This window comes from Gorilla gorilla, chromosome 9, assembly GCF_029281585.2.
Source record: "Gorilla gorilla gorilla isolate KB3781 chromosome 9, NHGRI_mGorGor1-v2.1_pri, whole genome shotgun sequence".
NCBI lineage: Eukaryota > Metazoa > Chordata > Mammalia > Primates > Hominidae > Gorilla > Gorilla gorilla.
The window spans coordinates 17,555,305-17,577,512 of record NC_073233.2 but is presented as its reverse complement, the minus strand read 5'-3'; the positions used below and the strand labels follow the sequence as shown (position 1 = coordinate 17,577,512).

Sequence of the window (22,208 nt, the reverse complement as noted above, 5' to 3'; positions counted from 1 at the left end):
ATCCTGAGTGGGAGGTGGGGTTGGAGGTGCATTTTTCAGCCTACCATAGTTTGTAGATTATTTTAGATTTTATAAGCACACAATCATGGCATCTGTAAATAAGAGTTTCATTTCTCCAACATAGTTTAGCCCCTTTTTAGATACTGTATAAGCAAACTATGATTTGGGCAAGTTATGGTAATTTACACAAGATTCTAGTATCAGGGCTAGCATTTGAGCTCAGGTCTGGCAGACTCCAAAGTCTGAGTTCTTAACCACTACGTTGCACTGCCTGAGTCTAAGTTCTATTACTGGCAAAAAGAAATATTAGCAGCAGTTCTATGCAAAAGGCATTCTAAGCAATTGATTTTTTCTGAGAACTACCTATCTTCTTAAATACAAGAGATAACATTCAGGAGTGCTTAAAATCTTTGGGATAAACATTCATATTACAAAGTTTAAAATAAGACTTTGGAATAATAATTTTTTTAAAAGACCTAGGTTTAAGTCCCAGACTCACCACAAACTGTTATTATGGCCTTGAACAAGTTACATAATTCATGTGAGCCTGTTTCTACATCTGTAAAACTGAGATAATAACCATGGCACCATGTTATTGGAATACTTAAGAAAATGCATGTGCATTTGCATAGTGAATTGTCAATAAATAATTTTTAGCTGCTATTGTGGTGTTATTATATTTATTCATTTATCAAAAACACATTTAGTAGCCAAATGCCAAAACCAAAAAAACAAGACCGTCTTTGTCTACAACAAACACCACAACAAATAATTGCCACCTGGGCTAATGAGTAGAATGATGGAGACAGGAGGAAACATCGTGGAAGTGAGGAACAGAGAGCAAGTGACTCACTGTGGGTAGGAATGGGGGTCAGGAAGAGCTTCCCGGAGAAGGCGATGCCTAAGCTAAAACTTGAAGGAGAAAGCAGAGAAGACAGGAAGAGCATTCCAGGCAAAAGGACCAGCATGTGGCACAGGGAGGCCTGAAATTACTCTTCCAGCAGAGGAACAAAATTGCCTTACCTACCTTGGAAGAAGCAGAGTTCAGGAACTGGAGGCCAGAAACACTGAAGTTCACTCTATTCAGCTGGGAGAGGAAGATCAGAGTCACCTGGAGGAGGTATCCGGCTTTAGAGCTCACAGCTTCAGAGCTGGACTGCTCATCAATTAGAAGCTGCCAGTGATGCCCCCTGCGGAGTCCCTGGCGCCTGCTTGTACTGTAGAAACCATTTGGTTCTTCAGCACGAATCTCTGTGTTCCTGGGACTGCAAGAGCAAGCCAGCCTCAGTCACCACAGCTGATCCCTCTCAGTTGCAAGCTGATTGCTGCCTGACTGGAAGTATGCTGGGAAGGGTACGGGGTGGTGGTGGGGGGGGGAGGCATGTCAAGCCTGGAGGGGGTGAGGAGGAGCAAGACCTCCCACAAAGCGTCTTGAGCAGTTCTTCAGATAGATGCCGGGACACAGTGCCCACTAGGTTCTATGTGGGAGAGAACTGAGGTGTCAGGGCACATCAGGGATGTGGTGTCCAATACTAGACACCACAGTCCGATGGTGAGTAGACTCAGCACCATCTTACCTGAGGAATAAGAGTTTAACTAGGAGCAACACGGAGGATACCGACAGAGGCCCCAGGAGGAGCAGCCTCTTGAATTTCTTGAACCTCACGGAAGACAGATGAGGCTTTCCTGCTCTGCACCAGAAGGGAGAGCTAAGTCTTCAGATGGAAACTACGGAAAGGGAGATGTGGGCTGTCAGCGTAAATAATTGTTTGATCATTAACGAATATTGAGCCCAGCCTCACGAAGCCTCTCCGCGCACTGCAGCTCAAAAGCACCCGGCTCGCGCTCTTCCCACTGCCGAAGCCCAAGAGGAAGGGCAGTTGCGCCGAAGGGGCAGCCAAGGAAGAGCCCAAGAGGGGATCGGTGCGGTTTTCAGCTAAATCCGCTCCTGCAAAAGGGGAAATGAAGCCTAAAAGGCATCAGGAAAGGATACATCTTCAGACAAAAAAAGTGTAAACAAAAGGGAAAAAGGGAAAAGGGGAGCAAAGAGAAAACAGGCCAAGTGGCTAACCGAGAAACTAAAGAACATTTATCTGCAGAAAATGGAGAAACTAAAATCGGGGAGAGCCCAGCCTCTGATGAAGCCAGAGAGAAAGAAGCCAAGTCTGATTAATAGCATGTACCCTGTCTTAGCGGTCCCCGTCTCCCTTCTTGTACAATCCAGAAGAGTATTTTTATCAACTATTTTGTAAATGCAAGTATTTTAGTAGCTCTAGAAACGTTTTTGAAGGAATCCCACCTCATCCCATTTTTTAAGTATATGCTTTTTAAGAAGTAAAGTCATTTGCTGGTTGTTTATTTTTTGCTACAACCAGAAGATAGCGCGGGATATTGAATTATGGGAGGCTTTGACTGTCTTGGGTGTTAGCTTAACATTCCATAGATGGGGGTTAGTTTTTATATGCTATAATATAAAGCATACTGAATGGCAACGTAGAGTCACAGTCCTGCATTTATGTCTCGGACATTTTAAATTACTTCTAGTGCCATGTTGTTTTTCAGTAGAATTTTTTCCTAAAGAAAGCCAGCCCTTGAACATGGCTCTCCCTGTCAGAATTGTGTGCACTCTGTACCATCTTTGGTCGCAGCCCTGTTTCCCTAATAACTTTGTTCATGTGCTGTGGAAGATTGAAAATTTGAGTATGTGGTATATATGCAATTCAATTTTGAATTGGTGGGACTATGTAACAGTTGATCAATATGTGAAGATACTGGTATTTGATAGCCTCTTAAGGAAAAATTGCCTCCAAATTTTAAGCTGGAAAGTCACTGGAACAACTTTAAAAAGGAATTACAATAATGGCTTTTTAGATTATTGGTATGTATGTTAAGAATTGTGTACAAATTGAAATGTCTGTGTACTGATCCTCAATGCAAGCAATAAAATCTCAATTATGAAAGAAAAAAAACCAAATATTTATGGAATACCTAATATGTGCCAGACACTATTCTAGGCCCTTTACAGCAGTAGGAGTTATCCAATCATTGAATGAGATGACTTGAAAGGTAGTGAGCTCTCTGTCACAAGGAAATTCAAGCAGAGGCAGGTCGATTTCTTAGTGGAATGTTGAAGGAGGAATTGAAGTCTGGAGTAAACAATCGACCCAGCTGGCTTCCAGTTTCTCTTCAGCCTTGTGACTATACGACATCTGCTTTCTAAAGATTGGAGACACCCACATACATTTCCTTTAGCGTTCTGTGTTTAATATCTTGGGGAGGCAAAGGAGAAAGGTAGACACCATCCTCTTTACCCTGTGGTAAAAGGTAAATGTAGGAAAGTGGAATGACTTTATCAAGGTAATACAGATGGTAGGGTCATGCAGAAGCAGGACTAGGGTCCAGGGTTTCTGCCTCTGTCTCCAACATTTGTTCCTTGTTCCCCTCTTTGTCACAGCCCTGAAACGCACTGGCCTGCTGGTCCCGAACGCACTGGGGAGGTCCTGAAAGGGTCAGAGCTCCAAGGATTACTAACTAGGGTAGTGTCAGTCCCAAGCCATGCTGTGGATCTAGGGTTACAGCCAGGGCAGCCTCAGGGGCAGAGGCCACATACTGGGCTCCCGCCTCAGGAGGTTTAATGCTCTGTGGTTGCCATCTTGAAATTCTTAAGACTTGTATTTCTGAATTTGTGTTTTGTGAGGTCTGATGGGACAATGGGGCACTCACAGGGGCTTAGGACCTCAGCTTACTTGTGGTCCTACCTCCTCCCACCTTTCCAGGATGGTTGTCCGTGGGGGCTGTGGGGCCTCTCTCTCCCCCAGGCCCCACTGCACAACTGTGGCTGCTCTCCACCCCAGACAGGACACAGGGAGAGTCGGGGCCCCAGCACATACCCACAGTCTTGGTAGTGAGGCTTGGCAGCACCCCTACACACCTGCTGGATGGCTAGCCAGAGGCCCCATCTCCAGGGGATTAAATCTCACCTACCCAATCCAGGTAGCAAGCACATCCCAGCACACAGGTTCAAAAATCCAGGGAAGCCAACTGCCATGGCTTGGAGGGGTGAGAGCCCATGGAAAGGAAAGATGCCTGGCTTAATTTCTTCAGACCCACAGCCCCAGTTGCCTCTGGCTGCCTCGGGCAGGGTTCCTTGGCACAAGCAGGAAGAGTGTGCATGCCTCTTCCATCAAGGGGCAGAGGTCCGGGGCACTTATGAGGCTCCACACTCCCCTGCAAGTGTCCCCACACCTGGAGCCCTCCCTCAGGCAGCTACAGCCAGCAACATACCTTGCTGGGGGGAGGGAGTCCTCTCTCTTTTCCTCCCTTCCAGCGCAGGGCTTCGGTTTGTCTCTTCTGGACAGCTCAAGGCACCTTTTGAGGAGGGGCTACAAAATGCAAACTGTATAAGTTCAGTAATTCCACATACACATTAAGTGCTTTTATATTTGCGTTTATATTTGCCTTGCACAATGTAAAGATAAATTAAAATTCATGCTAATAATTGAAAACTTTAATTTTTCTTAGAATGACATTAAATAACAAATGAAAAACACCATGACAAGCTGGGAGAGAGACTGCAGAAGAAAGAAAAAAGCTTTATCTATAAGAGCACTTTTTTTCTTGCTTTTTAACCTTGAGGCTCCACATTTTCATTTTGCACTGAGCCTCAAAAATTATGTAGCTAGCTCTGGTTACAACTTGCTCCTTGCCTAAGCCAACCCATGTGCAAGCTAGGCAGCTGATCCTGAATCCAATGGCTAGAGCCCAGTCTCACAATAATGTCACTGTCTGTGAGTGCCCTGTGGTGACTCACAGCTCAAGACTGTATATTTCTTGCTTGTCTGAATGCAAAGTAAAAGTGGCTATTTTTATAGATCAAAAACTCAGGGAAAATATGGAATTCAACCCATCTATATGCACTGCTGCACCTGAGACACTCAGCACACATAATAAATCTGTCTTTGGAAACTTGCTCCTTTACAGTTTTGACATAGATAAATGACAAGTATTAAATCTTAAGGGAAAAGAACCAGCTGCTGTAGTTGTTGAATTACTGAGACAGAAGCCTCCAGGCCTGCTGATTTGAAATATCAGGGAGAGGCCTCCTGGAAAAGGGTATAGGTGAGCTGGGAGAATGTCTCTTCTATTACCAACCCCGAGAAACTCAGGGCCACATCTAATATCTGACTCTGAACTTTGTAAGCCATTATCATAACCTTGGACTTTGACCAGTGAGAGGACCTTTTTAGGGGGACACATTTTATGCTAAACCAATGGTTCAGAACTCGGATTGTCTAATGAAATTTTTCTTTAGACAGAACAGATACCTAGTGAAAGAGCAAAGACTAGCAACAGACATATTTGTTCACTGTTAAGCATGACAGCATTGGTGGGAGTCAAGGGTGACAATAGGGATAATTCTAGAGTGTCAGAGTCAAACATAGCTAGCGGATGATGTGTCCTTTCACCATGGTGTTCCTCTGCCCCAGAGTGGAGCTCTTTGAGGGGGGGCTTGGAACCTTTGTTTTTACATCCCCTGGTGCCCCTGCCCCGCCCCCACACCCCACCCCATACATTATCTGGCATGGAGTGGTGGCTCAGGGCACTTTTCAAAAATTAAATTCAGTCAAGTGCAATGGCTCATGCCTGTAATCCCAGCACTTTGGGAAGCCAAGGTGGGTGGATCATGAAGTCAGGAGTTCTAGACCAGCCTGGCCAATATGGTGAAACCCTGTCTCTACTAAAAATACAAAAAATTAGCCAGGCGCAGTGACGCATGCCTGTAGTCCTACTTACTCGCGAGGCTGAGGCAGGAGAATCACTTGAACCCTGGAGGCAGAGGTTGCAGTGAGCCGAGATCGTGCCAGTGCACTCCAGCCTGGGCGACAAAGTGAGACTCCATCTCAAAAAAAAAAAAAAAAAAATTAAATCCAACTCCTTCCTTGTTTAGCAAGAGAACCATGGCCCAGAGAATTTTGATGCTATCCTCAAAATCACACAGCTAACAAATAGTAATGCTAGGACCAGAACTGAGACCTCCTTACCCCAATGGGAGCTGATCTAGTCTATCACACTTGGAGAGAAAATTGGTGTCATTTTCTTTGAAGATTATATATAATCCATGTGGATAAAAAAGAATCTCATAGAATCTCAACAATCAGCTGCTGCCAAAATGTTGGCAGAATGAAAATGAGGAAGAGGATGGGATCCAGGGCTGGGCCCAGCCAAGCAGGGTAAGGCTGACAGTTGCTCAGACAAGGAAGCTGGCCTCTCAGCTCAGGGGGACCTGCTATGGTCCCAACCAGCACCCCAGGATGAGACCTCTCTGCACGAAGAGGACACCTACTCACAACATTGCTTAAGTGCACCTTCTGAGATGAGCACTCTTCTCTGAGATATATGTGGATTAATTCATTTCATCCTCATAACAAGCCTGTTAGAAGGGCACTATTATTAATTCCACTTGACTGAAACTGAGGAAAGTTTTCCAGTGAGAGAGAGAGTCAGGCTTCGAACCCGAGAGTCTGAACTCTCAGCCCTTGTTGCTCAGCTGCCTGTCTGGCCTGGGGAAGGGGAATGCTCACCAGAAACAGGGGAGAGTCCTTCAGAAGAGGGAACGTGTGACTCCTCAGTGGCAGCAGGAGTGCAGCACCTGCTGTTGGGAAGGCCACTCCTGGGAGCGCCTCCCCCACCAGCTCTGTTCCTGGACTCCTCCTTTCCCTGGAGCCACTGCCGGAACTCATCAGACTCAGGAGCTGGATGCAGATCCTTGCATACACCTCATTCCATTGTCCCTCCAATGAAAAAGAGGCAGCACGTTGTTCTCACAGAGCCCCCAGCCCCCGGGCTTGGCTTCTCCCACTTACTGGCTGTGAACTTGGACAGCTCTCTTACCCCCAGGCCTCAATCTATTCACCCATAAACTGGATACCAGCAATGCTCCACAGGTGGCTGTAGTGAGTTACCATGAATGAAAGCATGTTGTAAATTGTTTAGTGTTAGCCAGCATTCAATCCCTTTCAGTTTATTTATAACGAGGACCAACTACTTGAGAGCTTGAGAGCGTGGACTCTGGACCCAGACAGATACAGGCAAGTTACTGAACCTTTCTCAATTTCAGTTTCCATATCTGTCAAATCGGCATAATGTGCTGGTACCAGCTATAGGGATGATGGAAGGCACAAGCAAGATGATGCATGAAAAATAATAGTAAAATGTTTATATGCCTTTAAATAAGTTAATATATAATAAGATCACTGACAATCACCTGGCATAGGTTGGTATTATTAATTCTTTTCAAACCAGGGAGAAAAAGACAATGCATTGTAAAATACTTAGCTTTGCTTCTAGCACATGATTTGTGCTCAATAAATACAGGCTACTAAGGTAATGCTATCACTGGTGTTGTTATTGTTATCAGTAATAGTATTAACATAGAGGGGCGAGTGATTCCTACGCACATCGGGGCTAAGCGGCACTGCCTTGGGACTCAGCAGGACTCTGCCTTTCTCGGGCTGGACTTTATTCTGAATTCCCTATTGTCTCAAACCTTGAAGGACTTGTTTCATGAACCTGCAATCTATGCCGTTGCACAAGACCCTGTGTTCAGAAGGGGCTGTGCTCAAAAAGGCTCCATGCTTGGTTTAATGCTCTGCTATTGCTGTCTTGAAATTCTTATTTTTCAGTAAGAGGCCCCACATTTTCATTTTGCAGGCAGCCTGGCAAATTATGTAGCCAGTCCTGCTGCCTGCTACCCTGGGACCCTCTAGGACTGCTGCCTAGAATCTACCTGGTCCCTGCCACCTTCCTTCCCTCAGCCTGATTCCACTTCCTGTGTCCTGAACACCATGTTTCCAATGCACACAGCCGCCATCTTGACCCTGACTGCAGCTCTAGCAAACTTGTGAACTGAGGTACAATTTGGCAGTCAGACCACAGGGATTTGTCCTCCCAGAAGCTAGACTTGCTAGAACCATACCTGAATTGCCATACCTTTTCTTTTCTTGTAGGAATCACCTTCTTAGCATTTAAATGTGCTAGAATTATGCACACTATTTTTAACTTGCCTCATCCCATTAAATTCTTCCTATAGCTGATAAGGTATATATTATTTTTCTTGTTCTACAGAGAAGGAAACTCAAAAAGTTTAAATAGCATGCCTAAAATGAAATAACAGATCAGAAGTCACACCAGAATATAAACACATGGGTGTTCAAATCAACAGCCCTTGGGCCGTCCTATCTCATTGCACTCAGTGGTCCTTTTCTAGGTCTAAACTCAGTTCCTTCCCACCAGCAAACCTACCTGCTCAGGGACTGATATCTCTGCACACTGTCCTCCCCACACCGTTTCTCTGGAGGTCCCCACTCTCCCAGGGTTGATGTAGGAGACATTCCACAGAAGCACACAAAGGGTCTATACATTAGGTCCTTGTGGCTGGGTGACAAAGAAGCCATAAACTTGGTGTCTTAAGACAAGAGAAATGTATTCTTTCACAGTTTCAGAGCCCAGAAGTCTGAAATCAATATCACTGGCCCTGAAATTAAGGTATTGGCAGGGTCTTGCTCTCCCCTGGAGTCTCCTCTTCCAGCTTCTAACAGCTGCTGGCATTCCTTGGCTTGTGGCCGTATCACTCCCATCTTCAAAGTTTACATCTTTGTGTCTCTCTCTGCACCATCTTCCTGTGGCCTTCTCTATGTGAGTGTCAAATCTCCCCCTGCCCCTTCTAATAAGGATCATGTGATTGCTCTCAGGGCCCACCCGGATAATCCACACGATCTCTCCACGTCAAGATTCTCCATCACATCTGCAAAGGCCCTTTTTAGCCATATAAAGTAATAATCACGGGTTCCAGGGATTAGGAGGTGAATATCTTTTGGGAGAGGTGGGTACTTTTGTAGCCTACCAAATTGGGCAGATATGCTAATAGTTGGGGGAGCTGGACAGAAAAAGAAAGGATTTCTCAGCCCTTTCAGAAGCATTCCTGAGCAGCCTTCAAGCAGCACAGCCTTCCCAAGAGAACTGGCTCCACTATACTTAGTCTGATCCTCTGAGGGAGGGACGGTTTGTGAAGAAGGAGGCAAGGAATCCCTGGATAAGGCCCTAAGGGCTAAAGAACGAGAGACTGGATCTTCTAAGGAGAGCAGAATTGAAAGTTAAGCTGTCCTCAGGAGTTTCTGTATTCCTTTCTCACATGCTTTCTCCAGCTTTGCAGGTAAAATATGTGTAAAAACCATTGAATCTATTAAGAATTCTGCTCTGGGACCACTGTGTTTTCAAATAGTGGCTAATAAACCCTCTTCCTCCCATTCTCCTTTGAGGCTATTATTCTTTTTCCCTCTCTCATTACTCAGCTGGAAACCTTCTGTTTCTGCTTCCCCTCCTTATGCCTAGATTATCCCTCATCCTTCCATGTTGGGAAAATCACTCCCAACCCAGGAAACCCTGAGGGGCAGCATTCAGTCATGCTCAAAAGCTAAAAAGTACAGTAACTATTTCCTGAAAGAAGAGGGGCAAGCATGACTAGAAAACAGATGCTCTTGAAAAGGCAAAAACCCCTCAGGAAAAGCCTCAGCTCACACCTGAATCTGTGCAGGAGGAGGCTCCCCTGATCGACTGCACCTGGGCAGTGCCCCAGTTAGCTGGGGGGGTGGGAGGGACAGTTAAACTCAGGGCCTTTGATGGAACACAAAAGGAGGCGCTGAGAACGGAGGCAAACTATGGAATGAACTTGTGTATTATTTTATATGCGCTTATATATCCAGAGTTCAGTGTTAACACTGCGGCAGATGAGAGGTAAGGATTTAAGCACCAGCCCCTCCATATTAGACACTGGTGCAGCCTTAAATCAGGAGTGGCTGGGCAGGATCTCATCTAATATTGTCCAGCTCCATTGTTTGATGCCTTCCCATTTGTTTCACCTTCCTTTCTGGGCCGGGATAACCTGGTCTTCCACATCCTGGCACCAGGGTGGTCATACTTACTGCTCATATTTCTTTCTTCAAAGAGCAGACTTTGTCAGCTAAGCTCCTGTTGTTCTCACTAAACCTGACCCTATTAGCTACTGCACTAGTTTGTGCAGGAATTTTAGCTTTTCCTTGATTAGAATGTGTCTATGTCAGTCAGAGTTGGACCAGAGAAGCTGAACTAGTAGGAGAGATAGACAAAAGGGGGAGGGGTAGTGAGAGAGAGAGAGAGATAGATTAAGGGACCTTTTACAGGTAATTGACCTATGCATTGTGGGAGCTGGTTAAATAGTCCATGTAAGGCTGTCTCTGTGTCTGATGGTGGAGCTTAAAGACCACAGGGCAGGCATCAGGAAGGGAGGATTATGAACAGGCTGGAACCCCACAGGCACAAGCTGGGACCTCACAAGGACAGGCTGGAACCTACTATTCTTGTTGCCTCTGACCTTGGTGAAGAACTCCTACATAGACCAGACCCTCAACCCTGAGCTAAACACTCACACCTGGCCCAGCTATTGCTTCACCAAGGAGGTGAGTCAGCAGGTTAACAACAGTGTACATGTGCTACATGATGGCTACTGCCTCCCTTTTGCCCCCGAAAAATCCTTAGAGGATCTCCTAGTTCACCCACCTTAACCAGAAACACATGCAAAGGGAATCCTTGCATGTCAGCAAGCCAAACTGACATGTTACAAAGCCAGCACAGTGTCTTAGGTCAAATGTCCCAGGAAACAGACTATGAGATGGAGATGTACATGCAGGAGATTTACTGGGGTGTGGTTCTTGGGAGTGAAGGAAGCGGGGTGGGGCAGAGGGAGAAGGTGAGCTGAGAGGCAGTTGCAACAGGATTCTGTATGGAGCTGGGATGGCTTTCAGGGTTGTCTGTAATGAAGGCAAGTCTGCCTCGGGGAAGAGTGCATGATCTTGGGAGATAGAGGGCAATTTCCAAAGGAGCCTCAGCTGTGAGCTGTCAGCAGCCACTACTACCAGCTGCTGGAGGAATGAGTGCCTCATTCCCAAAAGGGGGATCTGGACGTATATGACAGGATCCAGTATAGTCTGCTTCAACCTGCCTGTGATGAGTGTGGATATCCTACACTGGAAGAGGGGTTTTTAGGTGGGTAGGAGGTGAATGATTCTCCCTGTTACTCGAAGTTCATTTATTTGGTGGCTTTTTCCTAGTCCTCTGTTTCTAAATTTTTTCCCAGTTACAAAGGCTGGAGTAGAAACTTTTCACAGCTTCCCTGGTACTTTTCTGTTCTCCTGCTTCATGCCTGCTACATATGATTACATGGATGTTCCTCCATACTTAGGCCTCCCTCAGAGAACCTGGGTTTGGGGAATGTGGAATTCTAGCAAGTAGTAAAAATTTTCTGAATGTCCTGCCAAGTGAACTTGGAAAGCCAGGGCTGAGGCCTCGCCTTCAGAAAGGCTGCCTAAGAACCTCATTCCCTGTGGTCCACTTGGGGGTGAGGTGTGTCCAGCTCCACCCGCTAAGTCATGTTTTTTAGTAACAGTGCAGATCCATAAGTGACAGAAAATACCAGGCTGCCATTTTCTCATTTCCCAGAGCCATCAAACCACCTCTTACACATTACTATTCTTAAACATCCTCAAATTAAAATTATCCTTAGAATTTGAGAGTCACACATACATAAAAGTGTGGACAAGTACAGAAAATAAGTCCATCCTTCCAGTGCCTTCTATGTCAGTGAATGGCACCAGTCTCCATCTAGATGTACAACTCAGAATCCAAGGAGTCTTCTCAGCACCTCCCTCTCCTGCAGCCCCCATATTACAAAAGACTGTCAATCCACCCTCTTAAAGAACTCACCAGTTCTCCTTCCCACTTCTCTGCTTCTCCGCTGCTGCCTCCCCACCCTCAGACTGCCATTGCCCCTTCTCTGGGCCCCTGTAGTGGCCTCTAAATTTGTCTGCTGGCATCTTCTCCTACCCCCTTCCAATCTGTTCACCATTCCACAAATAGAACAGAATAGTCTTTTAAAAATACAATTCTCATTATGTATTTCCTGTCCTTAAATTCCTTCTGTGTCTTCCTACCTATTTCAGTCAGAATAAAAACTCAAATTTTAATGTGGTCCACAAGCCCCTACAAGGCTCTTCAAGGCCCTGCAAGGCCCCAGGCCTTGTATTGCCCCTGGCTGCACCTCACTTGCTGGGTTCCACCAGTCTGGCCTTCTCTCAGTGCGTTCTCTGAGCCTCTCTTCTGTCATTTTCACACCCTTGCCTACTTAACAGCTGCTGCGGTTTAGTGGTTACTAATGCAGACACTGCAGTCAGACTGACAGGCTTTGAGTCTCCAGCTGTATAGTACCCTCCTCTTTTTTTTTTTTTTAACTGTGTAGTCTTAGACAATTGGCAAAAGCTAACTGTATCTCAGTCTCCTCATCTGTGAAATGGAGGCAATAACAGAACCTTTAGCTAGAGGAATAAATAATTCAGCATTCACAGAGCACTTAGTGTGTGCTCAAAAATATTAGTTATTGTAATAACCCATCCTTCAGTTCTCAGCCCAAGCACTTCCTCAGGGAGGTCATCCTGGTAGGCCCTCCCTGAGCCAGGTCAGGGATCCCCCAGGTGTGCTTATAGCTTCCTGCCCCTTTCTTTCACAGCACATAGCATAGTGTGGTTCTGTCTGCCCTCTGCTCTAGGCCATAAGCCCCTTCGGGGCAGAAACACTGTCTGTTTGCTCTCCGGTACATCCCCAGAGCCTGCCCCGTTTCTAAAAATAAACATTCCCTTTTCTGGTGCAGTTGGGAGGGTGTGGATACAGGGTATGGCACATGCTTTCTGTCACCATATATGGAGGTGGAAAGTTGGGAGGCAACAGAAGACATCCGAGATGTGTCCCGGGGAGGCCTCCTTGTGGCTGATAAACACTGTAGGAATGGTCTGCCCAGTTCTAGTGAGCCCTGGGAGAGGCATTAAATCAGCCCCAGGAATGTCCCCCAGATTGCTGTGCAAATCCATCTGGTGTCTCCTCACCTAGCCTGCAGGCTTCAGAGTGGGACCCCAGAATTGCATCAGTGTTCCACTCATGGCAGGCAGCCCTTGCCCACCTACAGTAACTCCCGGCCTTTAGAAGACATACCTGGCACATCCAGCCTGGCTATAGAGTTATGCTGTTTTGATTTCCACGTCTCCACTACAGAGCACATCCACCAAGCATCAATACTCCTCTGCATCTGAACCAGAGAAGGGCTGCAGTGATGCCTCTGTTATACACTGGGAGGACTGAATTCAAGTCACAGCATTGCCATTAATTCCCTGTGTGACCTTTACTGGTCATTTCAACTCCATTATTCATTTTACTTCTTTGTGAAATGAAACATTGAAACAGATGACTTAGCTCCATCACAGAGTACTAGGCTACCCCTCAGAGAACCTTCTCCCCAGGACCCACCACAATGATCTCAGTTCTCAGTAACATGGGATCCTACTCAGCACACACACGTGATCATACTAAGGGTGGACACCTCACCCAAGCTGGTTCTTCACTCACAGAGACAGTTCTGTGGTGTTGAGTATCATAGCTATAGGTTAAGAGAAGCCAGGGCCAGACTGGTGCCCATACCAGGCAGAACCTCACAGTAGCTGAGTTTGGGGAGGTTAACTACAGGCCCTAGAGGAGGAACTGGTCTACCAAGAGAAGACTGGAGCAGAGGCAGGCACATGGCACCAGACAAAGAGAAAGAAGTCACCCAATGCCCTTCAGTCTCTGTGAAGCCCAGTTGTAATTCTTCTACAATTGGGTGTCTGGAAATTCCCCTCCATCTCTTCACTTAAGGGGAGTTTAGATGGTTTCTCTTCTTGGGAACCAAATGATTGCTGACTAAGGCATCTTCTCATATTGGATGTCAATTCAACAAAACCTCAACCAGTAAGACTGCGATGATCATGACAGCTTTAACCTTCCCAAAGACCTCTGTCTTCACTTACCTTATTTTAAAGTCAAACAGCCAAGGAAAATTGAGGCTCTAGGAAGGGTTTTCATTGGCAAAATGAGGAAACCAAGACCCAGCGAGGGAAACAGACTCAGTCAAGGTCACTTAGTGAGTTAGTGACAGTCAAGGTGAAAGCGAAGCTCTGCCCACTCATTCCAGAGAACCTCTCCTGCTGTGAATCAGGGCCTCCTCTTTACCCTGGGTCCACTCTTCCCCTGGCCAGGGCTATTACAAAGTCAGAGCTGTCTGCAGATTTCTGTATGGAACAGTATTTGTCCCTGGTCTGTCATGTGTTCTGGAGAGTAACAAGATGGAGACCATGGGGATGCTGGAGTTGTGGGTGTGGGCGTGGACACCACACCACCTGCAAGGGAAAGTTTTGCAGACACCGAACTGCGGAACAAGACAATAGCCACACAGGCCAGAAAGCACAGCTGTGCCTCCAGGCATGGCCTGGGGAACACCCACAGGTGAGGAGATTCCTCCCTGATGTGGAAACGGGGATTCACATTGGCCAGCCTGAGACTGCTGCACTGGACTCCAGCTGAAGGAGATCCCCCTGGGACTATGGGTTGCACTGGAGAGGGGAGCCCAGCTGGGAAATCACCAGAAACACCCACCTGAAAATCAGAGCCTGGAGAGGGTGGTGAGGCAATTTCTCAATAATTATCCAAAGACCTTTTGTTCTATTAAATACAGCCTCGAGAGAAAAATAAAAGATAGGACTTTTTCAAGATGCCATTCCTATGAGCAAAAAGTCATGTATTTGGAGCAGATATAGATACACTACAATAAAACATATCATTTTGAACCATTGTTATCTCTGTAGTCTCACTATCAGGCACAGGTGTGGCACAGAGCAAGTTCTTTACAAATGAGTGCTTATCTGAGCCTAGAACTAGTTTAACTTTAAGCACTCCTATTATCCCATTTTATAGATGAGAAACGGAGACTTTACAATCTGAGATCACACAGTTAATACGTGTAGTCTGCAACCAGGCTCCAGAAGCCTTGGCTTAAGTTTCAGGCTATATTTGATGCTGTCTTATCTTTGGACAGGACTAATGTAGGATGTGTAGGCTGGCAGAAGTCTGTAGAATTTCCTGAGGCCAGAGGATCTTGAAAGGGGCCTGGCATCTAACCATACAGCATACAAATACAAACCTTGTAAAGATGTTTGTCTTGTCCACTCTTGCTGAGGGGCCTGAAACATGTTTTTCACCAGAGTCTGGAACTTTTCTGTTTGTTCATTTGTTTGTTTGTTTGTTTTTGGCTGTTCTGTCTATGAAAGAGCAAGGGACAGAGTCAGGGACACCTGGATCATATTCCGGGTACAGGTCTTTTCCCTTCTCTGGACATCAGTTTCCCACCCCCACCCCCGCCCCAACCTTAAGACACAGGTAGATGAGATGGCCTTTCCCGTCTCCTCTCGCAGTCTCTATTTTCAGATGATTCTCATGATTCATCTGAATTCTACCAATAGAGAAGCTTATTTAAGCTTCAGGTTAAATATTTCAGCAGCTGGCACACGGTAGGCCCTCAGTAAATGTCCAGAATGATTTAAGGGATGCCTCGGGCATCTAGAGTTTCTCACCATATCTGTGTCCGTTCCTATAATTTCCTCACACTCGATGAGCCACGTGGGCTGTTGTAAAGCCTGTGGTTTATGAAAAATAGTTTAGGGCTCCAATCCCAACCAGGGAGGCACAAAATCCCTGGGAGGAAGAGCCCGGAATGTCACTGAGGCTGGCAAAGAGACGGCATGAAATAAAACTAGACCAACCTCACTCATAAATATAAATGTGCAAATTCTAGACAAAACGCCAGGAAATTGAATTCAACAGTATATTAAAAGAATAATTTACCACAGCCAAATAGGGTTTACCGAAGAATGCAAAGCTGTTTTAATATTAGTAAATCTGTTTATAGGACATATCAATGGGTCAAATAAGAGAAACCATATGATTATCTCAAGAGGAGCAGGAAAATCATTTATGAAGATTCAAAATCACTTCCTAAAGGGGACCTTCTTTAAAATGCTAGGACTAAATGATACAAGTGGACAGTGATGGGAATGTTTTTAGTGGGAGGGCACTCCACATCTGAAGGTTTTCCAATGTTTGGGAAATTCCCCGCTTTCTGAGTTTGGGTGGGAGGCAGAGCCATCTTTCACTGTAGAAATGGAAGAAAGGCCAAGTGCTTACTGTCCTGGGTATTGGCCCCCTCCTTGCAGCAACAGTGAGGCATTTATCATAAGCTCAGATTGGGGAGCAAAAAAGCCAGGCATCAGAGAATCTTTTATGGCAGTTCCAGTAATAGCAGCAACATCTGTTTCCAGGGACACGGTGATAGAAGCACAAATAGCTGTATCCGGGCTCTGGGGACCAGCAGAGTTGGTGTTTCGAGATGTGGCATCCCATGGTCAAAGATGGCAGCAGCCATTCCTCTGTGTTCCATGTCATGATCTGCACTGCCAGCTGCCCAGGAACTCTTTGTTCCTGACTTCCTGGTGATTCTCTAAACCATCCAGAATCCTGCCAACAAATTTCTTTTTTGCTTAAATCAGCCAGAATCAGTTTCTGTTGCAGGCAACTAAGAAATCTTAAAGACACAGAAGGTTATTTCTTTAACATAATAAAGAACATCTTATTTTTTAAAACCTGTGGCCAGAAATAATGCATAATGTCATTCCTATTAAAACAAAGAACAAAACAAGAATTTTTGTTGACTGCATATCTCTTTTTTAAAAGTCAGGTTTACTGAGGTACAATTTGCACACAATAAAATTTATTCACTTAAACTGTACAATTTGATAATTTCAGCAAATAAATGCAGTTGTTGAAGCACCATGATATTCAATACACAGAGTATCCATCACCCCAAAAATTTCTCGCAAGTTCCTTTATAGTTAATGTCCTCTTCCACCCCAGCTCTGGAAACCACTGATCTGATGTCTATCTCTATAATTTGGCCTCCTCCAGAATGCCATATAAATAAAATCAGATGGTAGCCTTCTGAGTCCTGCTTCTTTCACTCAGCAAACTGTTTTTTGAGATTCATCCATGTTGTTGCATGAATGATATTTCATTGTATAAATATTCCAAAATTTGTTTATCTATTCCATGATTGATGAATATTTGTATTGTTTTCAGTTTGGGATTATTATCAATAAATCTGCTATAAACATTTGTGTATAGACTTTAGTATAAACACAAATTTTTTTCTTGGGTAAATATCTAAAAGTAGGAATGCTGGGTCATATTAAATAAATGTTTAACTTTATAAAAAACTATCAAATTGTTTTCTAATGTGGCTGTGCTGTTTTGCATTCCCACCAGCACTTCATGTGAGTTACAGTTGTTCTGAATCCTCATCAGCACTTGCTATTATCAGTTTCTAAATTTTAACCATCTAGTGGATGTACAGTGATATCTTGGTTTGACATTAATTTTTATTTTTCTAATAATTGATGATTTTGAGCATCTTCTCATGTGTCTACTTCCCACCAATACATCTTTTTTTTTGGTGAAGTATATGTTTAAACTGTTCACTTATTTATTTATTTGGCTGTTTGTCTTCCTTTTACTGTGTTGTAAGGATTCCTTATATATCCTGAATACAAGTTCTTTGTCAAATTTGTGTTTTGAAAATAGTTTCTTCCAGTCTGTGGCTTGTCTTTTCATTTTCTTAAAAGTGTCTTTCAAAAAGCCAAAGTTTCCATTTTGATAAAATTCAATATATCAATGTTTCAATTTCATTTGATTTATCATTCTTTCATGATTTATGCTTTTTGTGTCATATCTAAAAAACATGTTACCTAACCCAAGGACACAAAGATTTTTTTATCTTACACTTTCTTATAAAAGCTTTATGGTTTTAGCTCCCACATTTAGTTTATGATTCATTTTAATTTTCTTACATAGAATGAGAAAAGTGTCAATGTTCATTTTTTTTTGCATGGGAATGTAAAAATTTTCTGGAACACTATTATTATTTAACATCATTATAGAAGTTCTGGTTGGCATAATGAGTTACAAAACATAAGTAAGTTGTATAGTTATTGGAAAGGAAGAGAAAAACTATCATTATTTATAGTCAATATGGTTTTGTATCCAAGAAACTCAAGAGAATCTATTGAACACACATAGAATTAATAAGAATTCAATAAGATGATTCATTACAGAGTAAACATGCAAAAATCAATAACTTTTTAATATACTAACAGTAATTATTTAAAGAATATAAGAGAAAAGAATCCCACGCACAGTAACAGCAAAGACTTAAATGCCTATAAGAGAAAATAAAAGAGAAAGAGAAAGTGCAAGGCCTAGATAATGAAAATCACAATGTTTCATTGAGGATATAAAAGAAGTTAACTAAATATAAATGTGTCAATACCTTATATGGAGAAACTCAATAATATAAAGATGTTAATTTTCCCAAATGAACTTATAATATTGGAGTTATCTGGGGAACATGACAAAATGATTCTAAAATTCATCTGGAAAGAATCACTGAAAAAGTGTGTTGAAGAGCAGTGAGGAGGACCAGATACAAAAATATTTTATAAAGATATCATAATGAAAATATTGTGTTAAGGACCCAAAATCAAATAGATGAATCAATATGCTAGAATAGCTAAATTAGTCTGAATCAGAACGTGATATATATGAAAACTTTATGTATGATGACTGAAACATCACTAACCAGTTGGGATCAGGATTTATTGCAGGGTAGCAAGAATGGAAGAAAGGAGACTAGTTCACAGGCTATCAGAATAGTCCAAGAGAAATACGATGGCCGAGAAGTTCTCTTGGGTTCCTAACCCAGAGCTGTTCCATGGCCCTCAGGCAAGTAGAACCACCCTCTGGGGAGCAGGACATCCCAGGCTGGTGGGCAGGTGTGCAGAGGGGATGGAGCACATCCAGGGCCCTCAACAACAAAGTTGAACACTATCCCAGCTGACAAAGGAAAAAGACATAAAGGGCCTTTAGATATTTCCACAGATGGAGCAACAAAGGGTGAATTGTAGCCGAGAGGTAATATGTTGATAACTGACACAGGATGCAATGCCAAACCACACTTCCTAAACACATTCAGCTCTGGACACATCGGCTAACATCCCAGTGGCCAAAGCAAGTCACCTAAACAGGTTCACAATCAATTGAGTGGGAAAGTATGTTCTGCAGAGAGATGGGGAGGAGGGTGAGTATCTGGCAAACAATAATCTCAGTGATCACAGAAATAGTACTAGTGGAATGTGCCAGTGCATTGAAAGGGAAGATAAAGAATTGGGAGGATGCTATAGCTTGGATGCTTGTCCCCTAAACCTCACATTGAAATTGAATCCCCAATGTTGGAGGTGGGGCCTAATGGGTGGTATGTGAGTCCTGGGGGCAGATCCCTCATGAATAGCTTGGTGCTGTCCTAGCAGTAATGAATGAGTCCTCTATTAGTTCCCATGAAAGCTGGTTGTTAAAAACAGCCTGGCACTGGCTCGCTCTCTTGCTTCCTCTTTCACCATGTGATCTCTGCACAGGCTGGCTCCACTTACCTTCCATCACGAGTGGAAGCGGCCTGAAGCCCTCACCAGAAGCAGATGCTGGCACCATGCTTCCTGTACAGCCTGCAGAGCCATGAGCCAAAGAAACCTTTTTTCTTCACAAATTATCCAGCCTCAGGTGTTCCTTTAGAGCAATACTAAACAGAATAAGACAAATGTGTTTTAGAGTTTAGATACAAGCAAGCCCCTGGGTGGATGATAATGCTATTTACTAATGTAGGAGGGACTGGAGGATGAACAGGTTTGCTGGGTAAATCAAAAGCTTTGTTTTGGATTTGTTAAACATTAACATCTAGGAGAAGATATCAAATAGGTAGTGAGACAAGAGTCCGACTCAAAGGCCATGTCTAGAAACATAAGCATGATAATCACCAGCCTATAGAAAGTCTTTTATGCCATGGATCTGCTTGAGGTCATCTGGGGAAAGAGTGTAGCTATAGCATCAGAACTGTCCAAAAATAGAGCCCTGGGCACTTCGATATTTCCATAACAGATGAGGGAGAAGGATTCAATAGAGGGACTGCAAAGGATTCCTGAGTGTTGTGGAAGAGTACCAGGAGAGTGTGGTGTCACTGGAGCCAAGAGAAAAGGGTTAGGAAGGAGTGCCAAACTCAGTGCATCGCTGCTGGGAATTTGTGTAAGACGAGAACAGAGACAGGGCTGTTGGTGACCCTGGCAAGAGCTCCATAGGGGACCAACTCTACAAAGCACTGTGCTAGGTGCTAGAGACAGAGATGAGTAAAATACATTTCTTGCCCTTTAGGAAATAGCAGCCTGGTGAGGAAGGCAGACATGTAAATAAATCATTGCAATACAGTGTGATAAATCTTATAATGGAAAAACATTTTCCTAAATGTGTTTCACTAAACACTATTTGAGGGAGATGTTAATCAGAGCTCTAGAAACAAAGTGTCCCAAGACCAAATAAACTTGGCAAGTGCAACAGACTAATCCCCATTTCAGAAGACTCCCAGGACACACTAATGAGTTATTTTAAAGGTTCTGAGAAATTCTGGAGCAGAAATGTATGACTAACTTTGTTTCATGGTTAAATAAAAAAGAATAGATTTAAGTGGAAGATTTTATGTTTTGGCATATCAGCTAACATCCTCCAGAAAAGAACAGTTTTTTTCTGAACTCCAGTTTGGGAAGCACTAAAATAATGTATTAACGGGTTGGAGGATCCTTGGGGATAGCTCTGTATTTTTGCTTGGAGAAATCAGAAGCAGTTACCTGGTAGGAGAAGCTGTTGGAGCCAGCAGCGTGCCTAGGGCTGAAACCTGTTCCCTCCCAGATCAAGAGTCCAGGAACTTTATGAAGACTTTTTAATGAGTCGAATGTCCTGCAATACCACATGTGGGCCACATGGCCAAGCTGACGGACAAGCAGGAAACACCCACCCTCTGATGCATGTGGCACTGCTTCCAAGAGGGGGACAGAGGGAATACCGGAAGACAGGAGGAGAGACGAAGGGAGGATAAAACTCTTTCCAAATCCAAGGAGGAAGGACCCTGAAGGAAACTGGAAGGAAGCCTCTTTGTAATGATGTTTAAGACTTGCTTTGTTAACATCCTCAGAACAGAAGGAAAAGATATGGCTTCTCTCCAAAACATTTTCATCACCAGAAAGTCTGGTGGCAAAATCCATAGAAGTTGCAAGTCTCTTTAACGCAGAAGGCTACACAATGCTTTGGAAAACAAATAAAATACAGATTATTAGGGCTGCAAGCACCCTGAGAGCTCACAGGAGCTAGAGCAATCAGCTGAGGGCCAGAAAGAATAAGTGACTTGCTCGGGTCTCCTCACCAACAGGACTGGAGCTGGGACTGAGAGCTGTCGGCCTGCAGGGCCAACTGCAGAGCTCTTGGTGCTATGTGCTGGGCTCAGGAATCCAACATATTGTCCCTTGGGATCTTCTCTCCACACCCAGGTCTTGTCTGGCACCCCCAGTAGTTATGGAGAAGCAACATCAGTTCCATAGTAGAAGCAGCAACAAGAGGGAAAGAAATAAAAACACTGAAGCTGGCGGGGTGATCTAACGGGCAGACTCTCTCACCCCAGGAATGCAGGAGGGGTTTCCCTTCCATGTGCCCTGGATCCTGGGGCCCAGCTGCAGGGAGAATGGGAACAACTGCCCCAGGACCCTCAGTGACCCTGTACCACAAGACACAGTGGCTGAGCTCGTAAACCTGCATTCCCTGGACAACCGCTCATATGTTGCAGCCAAGTTGAGAGGTGTGGCTTCTCATTAATTTGCCTATTTCCCCAGAGGTAGAAAAATTAGGGAAAATTAAATCACCAGCTGAATCCTCAGCAGTTTCAGGTCTTCTTCAATTTTTCCCTGATAACTAAGGCACTGGAGGTAGCACAGACCCCATTAATACTTCACTGCACAAACGCATGCTGCTAAACAAAAATCAATTCGTTAGTCCTTTCACAGGTGTTTTCTGAAGGGTCATCCTCCGGCAGGTAGGGACTACAAAGAGAGTGAGGCAGTGGAGTTCACACTCACACCTACTGGGGGGAACAAGAGGAAGCCCCCATCCTGGCAGAACAGGGGCATGATAGTGAGGAGCCTGCCAGGAGGTTGAGAGGTGCAAGTCACAATGTCCAGAGGCCATGGTAAGCCCAGGCATGGCTAGAAAGATGCTAGAACCTGGTGGGCTGCAGCAATGGGAGTCCAGAGAGCAGAAGGCACTCCAGGAAGATGGTTCTGGTT

General features: G+C 44.4%; 1 pseudogene; it reads left to right on the top strand.

The window, feature by feature from the left end:
* Window positions 1–1,517: 1,517 nt before the first annotated feature.
* On the top strand, window positions 1,518–2,173 carry LOC101138148 (non-histone chromosomal protein HMG-14-like; annotated as a pseudogene).
* Window positions 2,174–22,208: the final 20,035 nt, after the last annotated feature.